This window comes from Vicugna pacos, chromosome 6, assembly GCF_048564905.1.
Source record: "Vicugna pacos chromosome 6, VicPac4, whole genome shotgun sequence".
Taxonomy (NCBI): Eukaryota; Metazoa; Chordata; class Mammalia; order Artiodactyla; family Camelidae; genus Vicugna; species Vicugna pacos.
Genome location: NC_132992.1, coordinates 68,363,788 through 68,384,278, shown reverse-complemented (window position 1 = coordinate 68,384,278; position 20,491 = coordinate 68,363,788). Strand labels below are relative to the sequence as shown.

At 42.6% G+C, this 20,491-nt stretch overlaps 1 pseudogene; it reads right to left on the bottom strand.

Moving 5' to 3' along the window:
- Positions 1-13,837: 13,837 nt before the first annotated feature.
- On the bottom strand, positions 13,838-19,589 carry LOC140697047 (double homeobox protein A-like; annotated as a pseudogene).
- Between the last annotated feature and the right edge of the window lie 902 nt (positions 19,590-20,491).

The following is a 20,491-nucleotide window of genomic DNA, read 5'->3' as shown; positions in this document are numbered from 1 at the left end:
TGGAACTCTCATTCCCCTCCACTATGGCTGGGGTTGATCCGAGAGCCTAGAAATGGGAGTCCCATGGCACCAGCCACTGAGTAAAATAGGGTCAGCAGGATGAGAAGGTAGAAAAGACAGTTATAGACCACATCTTTCATCTCTGGATTGGTAAAAGCATTTTAGAAAAATGTTAATTAACTGACTTAGGGAGTTAGCCATTCAAAGAATTCAGTGAAATGGATGACCTTTCCCAGAGACTCAGTCTCTGGGGTGGGGGTGGGAGGGGAGAGAATCCTACAGTGCTTTTTATATGTAGCTCTCAAAATGTTTATGAATGTTGCCACAACAAGCTTCCTATTTTACAAATGGGAAGCCAAGGCACAGAGAGGTAACGTACCCTATCATACATGTAAGAGCAGGACAAAAACTAAGGAGTCCAATTCACTAAGTGTTAACCCTCTTAGCCATGCATAAAAGCCATTAATAATGTGACACTTAACATGTCAAAGTTGGCAGCAAGGACATATTGCCAAACTACCCCCAGCATTTGCTTGTCTTTCAGCTAATTCTATTAGAATTATACTTCCTAACTAGTTCCTATGCCCCTTGAGGACTGGAGATGCTTTGACAGCAGATGGTCTCTCCTGCCCAAAAGGGGCAAAGCTGAGCGTGCAAAACCTTCTAATAATCCCCCACCCAAGCCCACCTCAGAGCAGAGGCATACATACCACAGCTCTGGTCAGTTTATGCAGCAGCCATGATCTGCTGAAACACCATAGCCACATGTGCTGCCAACAGTCTAGATGTAGCAGGTGTCCATGTCTTCCTTACACACTTGCCCCCCAGACCAGCCTTTCTTATTTGTTTCTCTTGGTGAAACCAGCTTTTTCCCACTTGCCCAGATTTGGAACCACATATACTCTCCCCCATGTCTAATTTCCTACAGACAACGCAGTCCTTTCCTTTCTCTTGCTCAGTCCTTCCTTTACATTTGCCAGATCAGTCACTCTGGTGGATACACTCATAAACTCAGACCAAATAGGCTCCTACTGCCTCCAATCTCTCTTCAAAACCATTCTGCATTCCATCAACAAATTTATTCCCCTAATCCACTTTTCCCATGCCCTCCTCTTCTCAGAAGCTTTCAGTTTCCTTCTGGTGCCCACAGTTCTAAAGACACACTCCTTAGCCAAGCATTCAAGGTCCCCCACAACCTGAATCACTATTTTCTCTAACTTAGCTCCTGTTATTCATCAACAGGAAACATTTTAACATAAATAGCAGCCTACTCATTTATTCACTTTTATTTATCAGCCCCTGGATTTATCAATTTCTGCCTCTATGCTCTCACTGATGCCATTTGCCTTACCTACAAAACCTTACTCCCCCATCTGCCTACTAAAATTCATTCTATTTCAAACCCATTCATCTATTTTTTGAATAGTTTAGAGTACTGCTATGTTCCATTAATTTAGCACTTAAATGTGGACTACTTTATATCCCATCTAAACTGTACGTTCCTTGAGGGCAAGACACTTCTCAGTCTGTCACACAATGCCCAGTAGCAAGCTGTTAAGATCAATTGACACTCAGTCAACTTAACGTGAATCAATACAATACAGAAAACGATGACTTTTCACTTAAAGATTTTCATCTGTTTTAGCTTTCAGCTGGTAACTCTTCAACAGTCAAAGGCATTTCACCAGCTTAGAAGAAATACGGAATATACCACTCAATGTCCCATCAGGGAAGTAAAAGTCAAAGGGCGGCTGAGGAGGGGTGGGGGGACTTCCCAAGTCTTCCATAATATAATTATAAAATACCAGTATCTGGTTCTGGAGCTAAGTAAGTAAAATAAGAGCAGCTCATCTTTCTTGGAAATCTCATCTCAGTCTACTCTGTTCCTTTTTTTAAATGTCAGTTTCATATGATGAGTACTTTAGAACATGTTTTAATTGACACTAACTAGTTCAGTAATTCTCACTATAGTTTTGTGTCACTGAGAGTATCTTCTGTTGTATATTAAAAAAAAAAAACAAAACCCAATTCACTTTTCTTAAACTCACACACAACACTTTCGGGGTAGGACAATGAAATGAAAGGGTAACTATATAGGATATTGCAAAATTCCCCAGATGCTGGGAATCGCTGAATTATAAACAACATACCCATGCATTGTTTCCCATCTCTTGACATTAAAGGATTCTTCTATGTCAGATGTCCCTTGTGTTTTAGCTCTACCATATTAAGGAGCTTGTTACCATCCCGATTCAGCCAGGGTAGCATAATTCCGGCAGGATGTATTGGGCCAACTGATGTAGCTGAGTGATTCCCCAAAAATCTCACCTGATTAGTAGTTACCAGTGTCGTCTAGAGCATCTGCCCGTAGTTAGGCAGAAATGAGAGAGGTGTCACTTCTGGAGGCTGGATGTCCGGCTCCCCTGGCAAGGAGCACTAAAAAAATTCCTTGGTGGGAAGTAATGTCAGGTAGTGGAAAGATCATGGGGTATGGAATCAAATAAACCTGTGTTTCAATCGAGAGTCTTCTACTTTCTAAATTAGTCCTAGCCCCAAGTCAAGAAATCCGAGCAGAATTCAAGAATCCTGGGGAATTCAGCGTTGCTGTCTCATTGCATTTAGTTCCTAGTGCTGCAGCTTTTTCCTAATGGCAAAAATGAACATCCTAGTGATGTAATAAAAACATCTTTCCCTTGGAGATTTGTCACATATTTCTTTATGGAAATTTTGACAGCACATGGCAACGTATTTCTTACTAGTTTTGTTTGTTCGCTTGGTTTGGTTTGGGTTGGGTTTGGGTTTTGATTTTCAGTTTTGCTTTGCTTACTGTCTCTGGGATTCAGTAGCTGTTAATATACATAACCATTTTCTAATTATGCATAAAGATATTTTGTATATATGTCCTAGGGGAGTGATATAGTCAAGATAAAAATCTCTCAAATAAATAAGGAGGGAATCACAATGCAAAGTATAACCTCCCTGTTTCCCTAGTTTTCTCACTCTCTCTGTTTCCATCTTTTGAACTCATTATGCTCTCAAGTCCTGTGACAAGTGTTTTTCTATGCCTAGTCCATGAACCACCCAAATCATAATCTTCTGTTAAAAACACAGACTTCCAAGTTATGGCATGTCTGTTCATAGGGTATTGAAAAACTCTTCCACTATTGGGAATCCCTGAATTAGAGAATTAATAGAAACACTCATTGTTTTCCATCTTTTAGTATTAAAAAAATAGAATTCCAAGAAGCTAATAGAATATTGAATTAGCTTTTAACAAATGGATATGGATTGATCTTTAATGTATGTGGTTAAGTGCAATAAAAAGGTGTAGAACAGAGTATTTGCTATGGTTTTACACACACACACACACACATATACACACATATGGTATAGGATTATGGTATTGAATGGCCCTAATAGGACATCTGAGAAAATGGCAGCAGAAGTTACCACAGAAGTGAGTGAAGGACAGACTTGCTTTTCCTTGCATGTCTTTTGTACTCTGTGAATTTTATATCACACATGTATTATCCATTTTTAAAAAGCAATTAATAATGTGGAAAAATAATGCAGAGCCCTCAGCTCCACTCAAGACTTACTAAATTGAAGTCTCTGACATGGGGCCCAGAGATCTGCATCTTTGTTAAGCTCCCTATTCTTCTGCAAACTGGTATTGAGAACCACTGTTTCTGACGTTTCTTTTTTAAAAATGCTTCCCTCTTTTCTTTCTCCTGAACCCTCTACTGCCACGATCACAACCACTTCTCCCCACCTCACTTCCTTATCTAGTTTAAATCTCTTGGTTCTGCAATTCAGTCATTCCAATGGCTAGTGCTTTTTCAGTCCTTTACCTACCACCCTTGCCATTAACCAAAATCATGATGCTGGACCTATCTGCCTTTTCTGCCCCTAGCACAGACACTAAGTTTCCAAGTGCTAAATCAGCTGCTACCTGGATTCTTACTAGCAATTCTTTGGTTCTTATTCAATACCTGTTGCATCCTTCTTTTTTTTCTTTTAATTGAAGTACAGTTGATTTACAATGTTGTGTTAGTTTCTGGTACACAGCATATTGATTCAGTTATACATATATATTCTTTTTCATATACTTTATCATTAAGGGTTATTACAAGATACTGAATATAGTCCAGCATCCCTCTTAACAACTTTAAAAATCTCACCAGTATTCTCAAGATGTCTATACCACTCCCATTCCCAGAGCACAAAGAAAATAGAAGATATTGGACTGTAATCTCTCAATTTCCTGCCCTCCTTCTTCTAAATTTATCTACACATACACGCATCTTCTTTTTTCCTTGTCTTAGTGGAATAGACTTCGTTCTGTGTGAGGAAACTATTCCACTTGTGCTCTGGACCCCATCTCCTACAGTCTCTGACCCATACTGTTCATTAAGCTTGGTCCCTCAGGCTCCACAAGCATCCTCTCTCTGCTGGCACTCTCATCCCTAAGCCTTCTGTCCACTCCAGCTTCCACTCTCATTCTCCTCTCCTTCACAGCCAGGTTTCTTAATGGTGAAACAATGTTCCTCCCCTGCCTTGAACTTAACTCTCACCTCTGCTCTTGCCCAAATCACCAGTGATCTCCTGGTTGTGAAGTCCAGCAGGCACTTTTCAGTCCCCATCTTAGGTCATATATTTTGCTTCTAGGTCATTGCTCTCTTCCTGGTTTCCTCTTACTTCCCTGATCATCCTAGACTCAAGCATCCTTTATGGAGATCTCATCTCCCTTCTACTCCTCAAAAGGTTGCCAGTGGGTTAATAAAGGAAAAGAAACTTCCTATCATCCACTTCCAGGATTCTCCTTCATCCAGAAGATGCTAAAGCCTCCCAGCCTGAATCCTGTGGTGACCCTCACTTGTGGGAACTACCAGAAAAATAAAACAAACTCCGCATGAGGGGTGATCGGAAATACGACACCTCAGAAGCATATGTGAAAATCACAGAAAAACACGCTCTGCTCCAATTATTACAGCCTTCATCTAAGGTGGCTTTGTCCATTTTGTTTATTTTATTTATTTATTTACTTTGGTGGGAGAAGGAAGGATTTACTATTATTTGCTGAAAGTAATTTGAACACCTGGGATCTTACCCAAAGCAGTGTCTCCGATTTTGTTTATTTCTAATCCTTCACTCCCAATAGCCTCAGGTTTACTAGGAATTCTTAAACTTCCTAATCCCTAATTTATGAAGATCTTTTGCTAAGCATTTATTTATTTATGTATTAGCCTTCAGGCTTGTCTTTTGAAAACCTGACATTAACTTTTGGCAGTTTGCTTGACCACAGCCTCTCTGCCATCCTGCTTCCAAGTGGCCTTCGGGGCTGTATGTAGTTTTTTCATCACAAAAGTAATACATTCACATACTTTACCTGAGAAAATATTAAAAAAAAAAAAAAAGAGCTAAAACTTACCCAGTAGGCCCCCTACCCAGTCACAAGCACTGTGCATGTTGGTAGCTTTCAGCTCAGCGTCTCCTACCCTTCCCCCCAACTTATTTCTGTACCATATTCTAATTGGAGTTCAGAGCTTGATTTGGAAAGTTTTTATGTCAACACATGCCATGGGCCTTGGCAGTTTGCTAAGTCTGAGGAACTTCAGGAGGCTTTTTTTTTTTCTTTCTTTCTGTCTTACCCATGTGTTTCACTTTGATTCTTGGAAACATATGCCTCTGTGCAATCCGAGTATTAGCCTACGGCTTTGAGTAGCAGAAAATTCAATTCAAACTCCCATAAACAATGAGGAAAAGTATTGCTTCATACAACTGCAAGTCCAGGAGGCAGGGCAGGCTTCAGGGGCAGTTTAATTTAGTGGCTCTGGATCTATTTTCTTGCAATACCCTGAGATGACCTCTCTATGTGTTGGCTTTGACCTTGGGCTGCTTCCTTCACAAATGAAAAGCAGCTGCAGCAGCTGTTAGTTTCACATAGAAATGCCATCGACTTGGGCGAAGTTCATCTAAGAGCAAGGAAACTTCTTTCCCAGGAGACTCTAGCATTCTTGAGTCAACTCTTATTCTCAGGGCAATGCCACGCACTGCCTTTGGCCATAGTTCCTGAGCCAATTACCAGCCGTGAGAATGGAATTATCCTTAGACCAGGCAGTTCCAGATGTGGCCTGAGACATGGGATATATTGGGAGGGGTAGAGGCCTAAATAAAACTAGACTGTGTTGAGGATCAAAGAGGAGGAATAGAGATTGAACAGAAAGACAAGCATACATGGCTTTAGAAACTTGGCTTTTAACTTATTAATAAAATTTGATTTATTTACAATTTTTGGCTTGTTATTATTTTTTATTTCATTTTTAGAGGTTTAATAGATGATACCTTCACGTAGTTGAATATGCAAAAGAACCAAAACTAAAGGATATATGGTGAAACATCCTTTCTACTGCTGACTCCAGCCATACAGAAATATTTCATGTTTATACAAGGAAAAAACTCTATACACACACACACATATATACTCTCTCTCTTTGTACACAAATTATAGCATGCTATACACTCTGTTCTACACCTTGCTTTTTTTGCCTAACAATAGATAGGAGATTATTATATCAGCACATAAAAAGTTTCATCATTCTTTTTTTCGCTGCATTGTATGATACTGTGTGAACGTGCCACAATTAATTTAATGCATATGGATGGGCATTTAGGTAGCTAATAATGTTTTGCTTTTAACTCATGGCTATAATGGGTAATACTGCATATATTTCATCTTGTACATTTGGAGAATATCTAAAGCCTCAATTTGTAGACATGGAGTTAATGCCAATTGCTCTAGCTAGCTGTTTCACCACCTTACACCGCTACTAGCGGGGTATGAAAATGCCTGGTTCAGAACCCCCACATCACAGAGCATGGTATCAGACTTTCGGGTCTTTGCTAATTTGACCACTGAAAATTGGTATCTCAGTACAATTTAAATTTCTTGTATTGTGAGTGAGGCTGAACCATTTTCATGTGCCTGGGGTCCATTTGTGCTTTCTCTTCCAGGCCCTGCTTGATCATATTCTTTGCCCATTTTTTCTATCACACCGTTGGTCTTCTCCTTTCTGATTTGTCGGAGCGCGTATGTTAAGGGAAATTAGTCTTTGGCTATAACAGAGCCGCAGATATTTCCATCCAGGTTGTTACTTGTCTTTCAACTTTGCTTAGGGCTTTTCTATGCGGAAAATTTTAATTTTATGAGATTGAATATATAATCTTTTCTGTCATGGTTCTGGATTTAATGTTACAATGAGAAGGGCCTTCCCCACTCTAAGATGAATAACTGCCTTTTAGCTTCTTCTAAAAGAGAAAATGGTTTCAGTTTAGACTTCAAATATCATATCTGCTTTGAACTTATCCTAGTCCAATGTGAGGAATAAATCCAACTTTGACTTTTTTTTCCCCATTTGATTGACTTTAACTTTATGCTGTTTCATAAAGATACCCCTTTTTGCTTTGTGACACTCAAGGTGCTGTCAATATTCTCTATAAATGTTTAAAAATCTAAGTTTTCATTGACTTTAATTAGCAGAACAATAGCTCCCGGAGTTTCTGTAACTCATCGTGGGCCACGACATATTTTGGAGGCTGGGGAGATGATGGGACGAAAAGTCTTGATATCATACAAAGAATAATGCTTGTTGCACTTCCATCATCACTGCTGTTTGGAAATGTGCTTACTCAGGACATGTACTCACAACATAAATAATTAAAAGCAATGAAGTATGACTTAGGGGTTTAAGTCACCTAAATCTGGCATATTGAATGTTCTACTTAATAATGTGGGCCCTTTTTAGACATGGCGTGATTAATCTCCTGTAGGATCGGGGCAGGCAGCTGACTCCTGTGTGCATCCAAGACGCTGCTGAGGCCCTCGAATCTTAATCAAGAGGCCGTGCACCCCGGGGTCTGAAAGCCCCTCAAGGCTACCCACAGAGTGGGGAACCCAGCAGCAAAGATAGAACAGAGACACATCTTTGTTCCTTCAGCTGTGGATTTTCGCGGTGAGGCTGGTCAAATCCAGATACCCAGGGACACTGTGCACTTACTCTCTTCCACTGCAAGGAGAATGCAATGTGCATTGTGATTCTCTAGCAGGACAGAAACTAACATCTATCCACAGCAACAGTGTCATGGTCACTGCTGAGTAAACATCATTTGACAAGTGTAAAGAGCCTTCTGCTGTAGCACTGTCACATCGCATTACAGTTATTTGTTTACTTCTCCGTCTTCCCCAGGAGACTGGGCACTGTCTAAGGGCAGAAGCTCTTTGTCTTCTTTGAATGCCTATAGTTTGGTCCACTCATCCCTCTCTATAGGAATGCACTTATTACATGCTCCCTGTCTTATGCGGACAGTCTGCTTATGTACCCCACTCTCTAATACTCACCAGTTCTTGAGTAGCTTCCGTGTGTCAGCCACTGAACCAAAGCACTTCGCATGGATTACCTTTTTATTTCTCACAGTAGCTCTATAAGATTGTTACTGTTATTTTCCCCATTGTAATAATGAGGAAACTAAGGGACAGAGAGGTTAAGTAACTTGCCCAAAGTCACACAGACAAAAAATATTGGATCCAAGATTCAAATCCCTAATGGTCTAACTCCAGTGCCCACTAATCTTAATAGCTACATCCCATTGTTTCTCCCCAGTCTGTTGGGGGAAAAAGAATTCTATGTGAAACAGTACTTACACTTTGGCCTTTCAGAACAGTGTGGGATATGGGTTTTTAGTGGTTGCTGTTTTTCGTCCAGGAAAATATTCTGATGTTCCTTCTTGAGTAATCCCACTCCCACCCTACCCAGGGCAAGAGAAGAAAAGAATGAAACAAAGAAGGCCAAATTGCTTTGTATAAGAAAGAAATAGGAATTTGTGAGTTTTTAGCTGGCAGCTCAACAGACAGCATAAGGCACCTGAAAGAGATGTGTAAGACATGAGAGAGTGACAAATAGATGGGGTTAGTGAAACCCTATGTAAGATCGTGGCCAGTGAACCATCAGCAATAGTTGGCAGCCCGCAGTAAGCACATGTAGGAGGTGTTTTGGCAGGATTTGTAATGAGGGAGAAAGAAGAATGGTCCTAGGATGGGACGGAGGGAGGAGGTGAGTAGAAGACACAGGAGTTGAAAGCAACATCTGGAAACAGGCAGTAGCAGTGAAAAAAGTGAAGAGCATCTACGGACCGCTGCTAAAACGAAAGTCACCCAGGAACCCACAGGAAATGTTGGGAGTGACTTTCCACCTATAAGCTAGGCGCTTGAACAAAACTGACTCTCAAAACCTAGAGGACGCAGAGATGGCTCGGTTATAGTAACAAACATTCCCCACTTCTACAATTGAAACTGGTTGTTGTTTGCTCAGCTGCATCAGGTAAAAATTTCTACCAACATGTTTATCCTTTCAGTGTCAGTGGAGATCAGGATTTCAGCCTCAGCTCTGTTGACATTTTGGGATGAATAATCTTTTGCTGGGACGGAGGTGCTGTCTTGTGCATTGTAAGATGTTTAGCAGCATCTCTGGATGCCAGAAGCAGTGGCAAACCAGCCCCCTCCATCACAACAATAAAAACGTCTCCAGATATTTCCAAGTGTCATGAGGGGGAACAAAAATCACAACAGCATTTTGTGTAAAAATGGCTCCCAAACACACTTTGAGTATTTCTGCTATGTCACACTAAGTGGTGCAGTTACTGAACATCTGCAGAGTGGCCAGGAGTGATGCTGCAGCCTGTTCTCAGGTCTTCAAGAATATTTATATTGTATTTATGTAATAACAGTGATTTCAGTTTTTTATAGCCCATATTACAAAGTGATAATTGCCATTAATAGAATACTGTCATTTTGACATTATGTACAAATAAAAATTGAGTTAGTTATATGAGTTTCCCTGTAGACAAAAGTCCGTGACATCGGTATATGTGACGGATGGGTTCCCAGCCTTGACCCAGAGTAGTGGCTCTGGCTCCAAGGAACTGAACCATGTTTGGCCAGAGTCAGATCTGCTGGGCAGGCTGCATGATGAGCCACAGTCATTCTCCACCTGTGTCTCTGGGAGATCGTCAAGCTGGATGACAGTCACACAAGCACCACACTCTAATGGGAGAACTCAGATTCAAACTTTAGTGAAAATTAGTATTTTGTAGGGAAGTGAAGCAGGGCAATAACTTACAATCATGACAACTATTATTGCCTCCACCAGCCATGGTCTTTCAGTGCCATGGCACAGATAAAACTGATACGGGTGATTCCCCAGGGAGCTTGCTGCCATTTGACTCATTCTTCCCAAGCCAAAAGCACATTCAAATACCAGAAAGTGGGAGAGACATTACGTACCCTGATTTATGAGTCCAAAATGTATCATCATTGTACCTGAAACTAATATACTGTTATATTACCAATTTTACCTCAATGTATAAGTAAATAAATTAAATGTATCACCACCAAATCTAATTTTTTTTTGTTAGTGACAAATATTGTGTGATGCACATCACAACTGATTGCCACATGGTGGACTAGAACCTCTGATTTCTTCGGAGGGATGTGGGATTGTGATTCAGAGAGACTGGGTTCATTTCTGGCTTGCAACTCACTGAATGTTGTTTAAGAAAGTGACTCTCTTTCCTCATCTGTAGAATGCATGATAAAATAACCTCTTTTTCTCAGGCTTGTTGAGAGGATTAAATGAGGTTTAAAACAATCTGCTATAAATTGCTGAACAAGTGTCAATCATTGTCATTAAACCTCCCACTGCCACAAGCACCTTGCACAGCTCACCCAGTTTAACTTTGTAGGGTGTCTGGCTTTTTTCTGCTGCAAGCCCGTAGGAAAAGCCTTCTTGGTGGAGTGATACATACGTTACTTTCTTAAGGTGAAAAAGTAATTTCTCTACATTGGGGCAAGTCGAAATACTCATCCAACCCAAATGTCAGCTTGAGCAGCTGCTAGCGGGAGGGATTTATCCCTGCTCCTATTTCTCACTGCTCCTGTGGAGTAAAAACAGCAGCTGAGAGCCAGGATTCTCCGTCTGCATTATATGCTAGGCCAGTATCCTGGGACCTGACATTAACAATCAGGAATTTCTTAAGCAGCAGCAGACTGGGAAAGGCAACTGTCAAGTGCTAAAGAAATCTGTTAAAACTCATACATTTTTACAGTAAAAGTCACGAAGGTAGACAAATATGCTGAGTTGACTCATACTCCTCAATATAGAGCAGTCATCTTGACGGTGACACTCATCCTGACGATGCTAAACAGGTGACCTATTCTGTCACCGGTGGGATCCAGAGCGGTTGGAACACAATGTGTCTCATTATGTCATCTGGGGGCCGGGGAGGGGGATTGTCGACTAAGGCTCTAAGATCCCAAGGGTTTTAATTAATAGGAACAATTGATTCGATCACAGTCATTATATAAATGGAAAGGAAACAAAGAATCAGAGTGATGAGGGTGGGGAGCACAGCAGGAAGCACAGAAGAAAATGCCCTGCAGGCTTGCGATTGGCACCTTGCAAGTCAAGGCTGGATCAGCTAAGAGGCTGAAGCCGACTGTTACCAACAGACACCGAGGCAGGCTGGGAGCTCCCTCCACTGTCATTCTCATCACACTCTCTTATCAAGTGAACTCCACTTCCGTTCTTTATCTTCTCCTTTCAAAGTGCTCACCAGCTGTTCCACTGGTGCCTGCCCTTGCAGGAATGAGAGGCTCAGAGATTCTTACTTGGGTAGGAACAGGATGAGGAAGGTATCTCAGGGTATCTCTTATTCTCTTCTCTCCACCCTCATGAACATCTCCCACTCCCAATGCCCAGAATCTCTTTGCTTAACAAATTCAAACCATTCCTCCAAGGCTCACTAGTTCTACGAAAACTTCCTCGACTTCCCCAGCACATATCAATTTTTTCTTTTTTGGTAACACCTATAATTTGTATATAATGCAGTTAGTGGACACACAGACATATTTTTCTCTGTTGCATGTTGTTACCGAGTCCAAGCTTGTACTGCTTACTACACAACAGGTCGATCAAGAGACGAGTTGCTGGGGCGAGGATTCGTGACTTTATTCAGAAAGCCAGCAGACTGAGAAAATGGTGGACTAGTGTCCCAAAGAAACATTTCACCCGAGTCATAATTCAGGCTTCTTTTACAGTAAAAAGGGAGGGAGTAAAGTCAAACATTTCCTGATTCCAGTCAGCCTCCAGAGAGGAGCTGTTAATTTCTTCCTGCCTGCAGTCACTCACAGGTGGGCCTGGTCAGATGTTTCTGGTGAGCTAAACAAAAGTATTTTAGCTTGACACTCATTCCCTGGGAGGGAGGGTTCCCAGAGACGGGCTATTATGTATAATTTAAGCTTATAAGCAACACCCCTTTAGTGATTAACTTGTGGCAAAAGCAATAGAATACAAAGGGTAAAGTAAAAAAAAAAAAAAGCCAACAGATCCAATATGGAGTCAGATTTGTTCTTCCCTATTATAATGTGTGTTGACCTTTTCTTCCCAAATAGATTATAAACCCCTGAGGACAGGAACCATGTCTTAAACTTCTTGAAATTGCACGCCTAATTCTATTATTTGTCAGTTAGCCCAGTATCTCTATGGTCTGGGAGATTTTCTTTTCCCTGATTCTAGTCTCATGCCTGAGGAGCGAGTCCTAGCAGCCTGTATCTGGGTCTCTTTTTGGTGACCCTTGTTTTATCCCATTTGTTCTGGATGGGGTGCTGGGCTCTTGCTCCCGTCAGTCCCCCTAAGGACCCAAATCCTGCCTCTGAACTGTGCCTTCCAAGGTGCGGTTCCTGCAGCGCACTGTCCACAGCAGCTAAATTGGATTTCAGGCTGCCTGGTCCTCTCTACTGTGTGCGTTGTGCTACCTCTAGTTCATCTCTTCCCCTTCCTGGCACTGACTGGCCCGCTGGCTTCTCGGTCTGACTCTCTCTGCCAAGACCTTCTGGGAACGCCTGCCTTGCTCCAAGGTTTCTGGCTGTTCTCTTAGTCCTTTCCACTCTGCCATCAATTGAGCTATCATTCTGAGAATGAAAAAAAAATTCACCTCAAAGTTAAGAGACAAACACACGTGTGCATGTGTGCACGTGCGCACACACACACGCGCGCGCGCCAATACTCACAAATTCATTTATCAGTTGAGAAGATTTCCACTACCTCCCTAAATTTATACTCTTACTTCATGGGCATTTATCCTCATTTCTAAGTCTGCCAATGTCCAGCTTGAAATTTTCTTTAAATCAAAGGGGCCCTTAGGGATCATTTACCCCAACTCTCTGATTTTATTCCTAGTCTCTGTTTTACTACCCTACGTTTATGCTTCTATATATTTAGAAGCCAGTGGCATAGGACTCCGCTAATGATAACTTCAGCGAGGAATTCTCCCTGTCTGTCGGCAAATTGCCACGGGGGCTAGGAGACTTCATAGAAGGTCTCAACTTGGTAATGAGTTACCATCAAAATGCGTTTATCTGTTGCTGAGATGAGATCATTTCCTTCTCAGCCCCAGAAAGGAGACACACACACAAGCTCACACTCCCAGTGTGATCAGCCAGCTTTCTGCCCGGAACAATCAAAATACCTCCCAGCTGGAACGACAGCATCATTTTATCGACGCTGAAGCAGGAGAGTGATAAAGCAGGTCTCAGCAGGCGCAGCAGAAATGCACTGCTTTTATGATTCATATTTCAAAAACAACACCATGAGGTCAAAAATGCAAAGCAGAGCTTGTTACATGTTGGCAAAAATGTAGTTAAGGGCAGTCCCCTCAGCCATGCCTTCCGAGCTCTGGAGGAAGGGACACCACTACCAGTTCCACCCGCCTCCCCGCCCACCACTCAGAGGTTGCCATAGACACTTGGATTTTCCCGCAGTCGTTCCCACACTGTGCTCTCTGCTGTGAGTGGGCTAAGAAAATTGCGGTGTTTCCTACGTGGTGTTCTTGCTATAGCTTTGGAGGTACCAAGGAGGATTGTGGTAGAAACAGCATCACTCGGATTATATCCTGCCTGGCCCCACCTCTTGGCCACACTCTCAGGACCTAGAATCCACAGGGTGTGCTTTGCTTGGAGAGGGAACTCTCCCCACTGCAGAAGACCCCTGGCATTTTCCTCCCCAACCCAGGTTTCTAGCAGCTCACCTCCCACTTGTCTTCTCTTAGACCTAAGCAAGGAAAACAGCGCTGGGTTAACGTTTTATGAGCCGTGTGACTGTAGGATAATGCCACTGGCAGGAAAACAGGATAGGGTTCAGAAAAGGCAGGCTTGAATCCTGGGACTTCAGTCAGATCTTTGACGTCAAGAGTGTTGCAAACCATCCTTTAAAATGCAGGCACTAATGTTTCATCAGGTCATGTCATCTATGAAGACTCAGAGTTCCTTGAGAAGAAGCCGCTGCCTTCACGTAAATGTTGCTCTCTGTCTGGGGACTTATTCCTGGACAGTGATCATAAGTCAGCGAAAAATTCCTAATCATCTACCTAGCAGTTGCTGTTTTACACTTTGTTTATACCATGAACAGGAAAAGGGGCTTAGCTCAATTTGCTGGAATCTCCCCCAAGACAGTTTGTTTCTATTTTGAATCCATTGTTGGTAAACTTTAATAGAAAAGGAGATGCTTATGACAAATGAGAAGTGAAAGCAGAAGTGAGGTAGTTTATATAGACTCAATTTCCATGACTCTAAAAATACAGAACAATCACCCTGGGGCTCAACCAGAAAACACAAAACCCTTTGTGACAGGCAGACTTCTAAGCTGTTCCCCAAGGTCTCTGGCCCCTGTCCACTCAGCCTTGTCTTAGTTGTTCAAACACTAAGCTAGGTGCTGCTGTGAAGGAATTTTGCAGGTGTAATTAAGGTCCCAAATCAGCTGACTTTAAGATAGAGTGGTTGTCTGGGGCAGTCCTTATCACGTGGCCCTTTAAATCTGGATCTAGAGGTCAGAGGCAGAAAAAGTCCAAGAGATTTGAAGTCTGAGAAAGATTCAACAATAGGGAGCTGGCTTTGAATCCATTGCTGGCTTTGAAGATGGAAGGCTGGGTGACAAGAAAGGCATCGTCTCTACTAGGGTGGCTGAGAGTGGGCCCCTGGGTGACAGTTAACCAGAGAACGGGGACCTTAGTCTTCCAGCTGCAAGACACTGAATTCTGTGACAACCCGAATGAGCTTGGACCAGACCCTTGAGCTCCAGATGAGAACACAGCGCAGATGACACCTTCATTCAGCTTCGTGAGAATCTGAGCCGAGTCATGCTCTTCCCTGATGCCTGACCCACAAAAACTGTGAAATAATAAATGGGTATTGTTTTAAGGTGCTTAGTGTGTGATAACTTGTTACTCAGCTTGGAAAATGAATACATACTCATAAATGGCTTAAAAGCTTATCTAAGACCAAAATCCAAACTCCTCAGGGGAGAAACCTACCAACCATTGTGAACCAAATCTATCAGGCAAGTTCCTTGCTGCTCAAAGTCCTGTCTGTGGACAAGCAGCATACACAGAGCCTGGGAGCTGGTTAGAAATGTAGCCTCTTAGGCCCCAGCAAGATCTACAGAATCAAAATCTTCATCTTTACAAATCTCCTGTGACTCATATGCACACTAAAGTGTGAGAGGCACTGGTTAACATTCTAATTCAGAGCTGGAGTACTGGAATCAGCAAAACTTGAATTCCCAGCCTGGCTCAGGTTTACTAGCTGTGTGACCTTGGATAAGTTGGTTAACCTCTCTGAGCCTCTACTGATTTATAAAATGGAGCAAACAATGGTAGCAACTTCATAGTGTTGTAGTGAGGCTTAAATGGGACACTGTGTAAAATGGGTTAGCCCACTGTCTGGCATGCAGTAAGGGCTGAATAAATGTTGGTTGTTATTGGATTGGGCCCAAAGAGCTGGCTGAGTTCAGTGTAAAGGGGGAAAGCCATATTAGCCGGAAACAATGCAGGATCACTGCGGTGAACGTCCTCCTCTGATGAAATATGCTGTCACAGACTCCTCGGAGGCTGCAGAAGGTTGTGACCTTGGACTTCTATCCCAGTAAGCATCCCCTGATACCAGGCTGGGTCAGTCATGCCTTTCCATCTTGACAACCATCTCTTGTAACCACCTGTGTCTCTCCTCCCCTTCCCTCCCCCATCTCCCCTGCCAGCATTAACCTATTAACCTCGCTGGGCTCCACCTCACTTAGCTAATGAGATCTGGCCAGAAACCATAGAGACGGTTGTCAAAACCCCCGAGCAGGTGGTATCCCTGGATGTCAATGACCGCTCACCCCACAGAAAAGATGAATGGACATGCCGGCCGCAGAGTACAAGCCACGCAGCTGGTTTAACAGAAATCTAAGGTTCTTTTTATTTTTGTTGGAGGGACTGATGACAACAATGACAACGGTGACAGCAGTACGGAGTACAAGAACAAATGAGCAAGCCGACAATTACAAATGGCCAGTATCTAAGTGAGAGAAGTCATTGGGGATCAGTTCTGGGGAGGCCAGGCTCCCCCTCCTGGCTTCTCTGTTCCTGGCAAACGCTCCTCTCACTTGCTGTACCTTCTCAGCCTGAGGAGAAGAAATCTCTATGGTTCAATAGAAATAATGAGGATGACATTGATAATAATAATAATAGCTCTCATTTGTTGAGTGCTCCAAGTGCCAAGCACTTTCCATGAATTATTTATTCTCATTATAACAACCCTGTGAGGTAGACATTATTATGTCCGTTTTTAGTCCAGGAAGCAGATGCTCAGAGAGGTTAAGTGGTTTGCCCATGTTTACACAGCAGATAAATAGTTGCCCTCGGATTCAAACCTGGGTCTGCTTGACTCTGAAGCCTGCGCTCTCTTCACATTGTCTCTACAACACAGCTGCTGTCCTGACTCCTTGTTGAGGCTCCGGACTCTGCCTGAATCCTAGATGTGGGCCTTTGATGCTACTGCCCGGTCAGCTCCTGAATTGCCTTTCTTCGGTCCTCCCTAGCCATGCATCTCTTCTGGATCTCGTGTTCTCTACTCTGATGCTCCCGTCTGGCCCCTGGACACACACAGCACTCACCTACTTCTCATTAGTCCATGTGGTTCTGATCCAGGGTTTCCTCATTTCACTGCTCCTAAGGGTGCTGGCTGGGCCTGACCAATGAGGGACGCCCCTAGGTGCTGGATAACTGTCCCTCCCTCTCCATTCCGCCTCCCAAGTAGTGTCTCCTATAACCTCAGTCCTGGCTCATGATTACAGAAGGGAGGTCCCTGGATGTCCCAGGTGTTAAAGTAATTAAACAAAGAGGCCATTAAATTGATGTGCCTCCAGTGCCTTGGCAGCCTACATAAGAAAACCAAAAGCTAAGCCAGAATCAACGCACTCATACTCTAGAAAATGAAATTTAAGAACAACCAATCACAAACAGCCAACTAGGTTCACTCAAATAAGGTAACTGCTTAAGCTATAGCCAAGCACATAATTTCCCTGTTTGCTTCCAGTTCCTCTCTATAGAAACCTCTCTCCAACCACCTGTGAGTCAAGTGCTCCTAACTGCCTTTGGTTTGGTGCTGCCTGATTGGAACCATGGTATGCTCAAATCTACTCAGAAGGATGTTAATGTGCTTCAGTTTACCTTTAAAGAAAAATCACTCTGCCTAGGTTCTGCTCTTTGCTCCTGCTAAGCTCCGTCTTGAATATTCTTTCTTTCAAAACCACGTTCTATTGCTCAGCTCATACCTGATTCGAAATCCATCCTACTGCTCACAGAATAATACCATGACCTGGAATCTTAGCCCTTTACCATCTGGCCTCAACGACCCTTTCAAGTTCCAACTCCATTTTCCAGCCACCCCTTCCCTGTCCATTCTCTGTTGATTTTCTGCTGAGCCTTTCCTTCTGCTCCACTCTGCCAGGAATCTTTATTCTCTGTGTACTGTTTCTGTATTATCCAAAATCTAACTCAAAATCCCTCCTTTCCACAAAAATGGCCCTAATCGCTGCCCTCCAGCAGGAAACAATATTTTCCTTTGGTTGACCGGCTGTGGCACTGTGTCTACACTTCTTCAGTGACACCCAACAATTTTATACATTTTGCCATAGTTAATTGTATACATAATTTTTCTTACCTTTTAGACTGTAAGGTCTCTGAGAGCAGAGAGAATTTGATTTTTTTCCTTTTGGTAGCCTTACAATACCTAGGAAAATGGCTTGATAAATGCTTGCTCTAAATCTATTGATCCATCAGCCAGCTGGTGGATGGAGGGGTGGGTGGGGAGGTTGAAGGGAGATTGCAAGCATTAGGACTCTGCCTGGGATTTTCCAGCCAGGCCACCATGACAGTAGAAAGGCTGCACCTGTCAGGTGAGCAGGCCATCATAATTATGGAAAAGGAAGAACAACTTGAACAAATGAACCATGCTGGGGGTGAAATCAGGCCATGAGGCCATGCATGCTCACCGTCTTTTTATGTTTACCAGGCTGTATCAGTAGGATAATTTAAATATGAGTAATAGAAAACCAACTCAACTTCAAATTTGCTTCCATGGTAAAGAAACATATGGGCATGAATACAGGGAATCAGAGGCAGTGGTGGGGTTCAGGATTGGTGGGGCCAGTGGCTCTCTCCATTCCTCTGCTCTTCTGTCCCCAGGGCTGACTTTCCCCTAAAGCTTCTAGTAGTTATTGGGCTCACTGCCTCCTTTTTCAAACATTCTGCTAAATTCCTATGGCTTTCTTTTTCTTTTTGTCCTTTCTTTCTTTTTTCTCCCATTATTAATAAGCTCATTTTCACTGTCCCTGAGATCTGTGGAACTCTGGATCCAGGCACAGTCAGCAGGGCTACTTGGTGCTTTCTATGTGTCTCTGTTTCCTGGAATCCTGTTTAGCATCTCCAGAAGGCTCAGCTTCTGAAGATGCTATTTCCAGGAAGGGTATGGTTCCAGGAAGGGTGAGAGAGATTTGGAGCCCAGGCTGATGATATCAAGTACTCTCAATATATCTCTCTCTTCACCCTCTTCTGGCTCCAGAGAAATGAGACAGTTGCTAGAGATTAGTGTTACTCTGTCATTTCTGTATCTTGAACACTTCCATCTCCAAGATCTTGTCCCTGGTTTTTTTCTTTGTTCCAAGGCCTCATCAAGTTCTCTTTTTTTCTGGACATAGAGTCTAGATCTTCAGTTTTGAAACCAAACTTGTGCTTGGCTCTGGAACCCCAATTTCTTTAGCAAACTGCTCCCTGGAATCAATCCCAGGGTAAGGGTTGTCCATAAATGCCTTGATGAGGGTGTGTGATGGAGAGGAAAAGTGGCTGGCATGACATTGTCTGTCTTCACTATTTTGAATCTTCTCTTCAGGGTGATCTTGGTCTTGGCTTGATTCTAAGCCCTCACCAGGTTCTGATCTTTTCTAGAATCAGTGCTTATTTCTTTCATTCTGAAACCAAATCTGAATTCCAGACTCTTCAGTGTTGATTTCTAAAGCAAGTCTTCATTTGGTACCATAAGCTGGGTAAGAGTTTGGGTTGAGTGTGTTGATGAGGATTTTCAATTGGTCTTCTGTAAATTTGGTGCGGCTGCATCCATACTTCATTGCTCTGGTCTTGTTTGGAGAGTTGTCTTGGGCCATGTTGGAAGGGAGTCATGAAGTCTAAGAATGCAACCTGGAGCCTATGGCTCTTTCTTAAGGGTAAGGAAACATATTTTCCAGAAGTGCCTGGAAAACCCCTCTTAGTGACTCATTGGCCCAAACTGGCCTCAGTCTGTCTACTCCAGACATGTTCACTGGCAATGAGGATGGGGCTTAGACCACTCAGGGCCCACCCAGGAGCTGTGGTAGAACTTGTGATGGAGAGTCACTTGAAGACCCAATGCAGTAGACTGTTTTATGGGTACCACTCTCACTGAGGGTCTGCTCTTGTGACCCTATCATTTTAGACAAGCAGTAAACAATGGAAAACACATCATCCAAAAGATCTCATCGCTACAGATTTTACAATGTATCTGCTGGTCTAAGAGTCCTTCAATGCTTCTTGTGCAAATCTGTTGGGTTAGTCAGTAGGGTTTACTGAACATGTGTTGTTTAGAGAGTGTCACTCTAAGCACTGTGCAAAGTTAGAAAAAGAAAAGGAGAGAAAGCAGTGACTCTTTTTTTTTTTAAACAATAGAATGAATGTTAAGAGAAATAGTTCTGATTTAAGGGCAGTGTTACTTCTACTCGGTTATTTTCCAGAATGTGGAAACCACCTGAGTTCCTTCCTCCTTTCTTTGTCTTGTTATTCAACTCTCCCTTTTCTTGTCACTATTCTCCTCTTCTCTTACTCTCTGCTCATTTCAGGAAAGCAATATAACAGATTAAGAGTGTGGAATCTGGAGTCAGACTTCCTGGGTAGGAAAGCTGGCTTTGAGCCCTAGCTATGACATTCTAGCCCATTACTTCTAAGCTTCTAATTTTTGTAGGTAAATTATATTTAATAATTATACCTACCTTCTAGGATGGTACATGTTACAAAGGATTAATAAGGGTCAGCT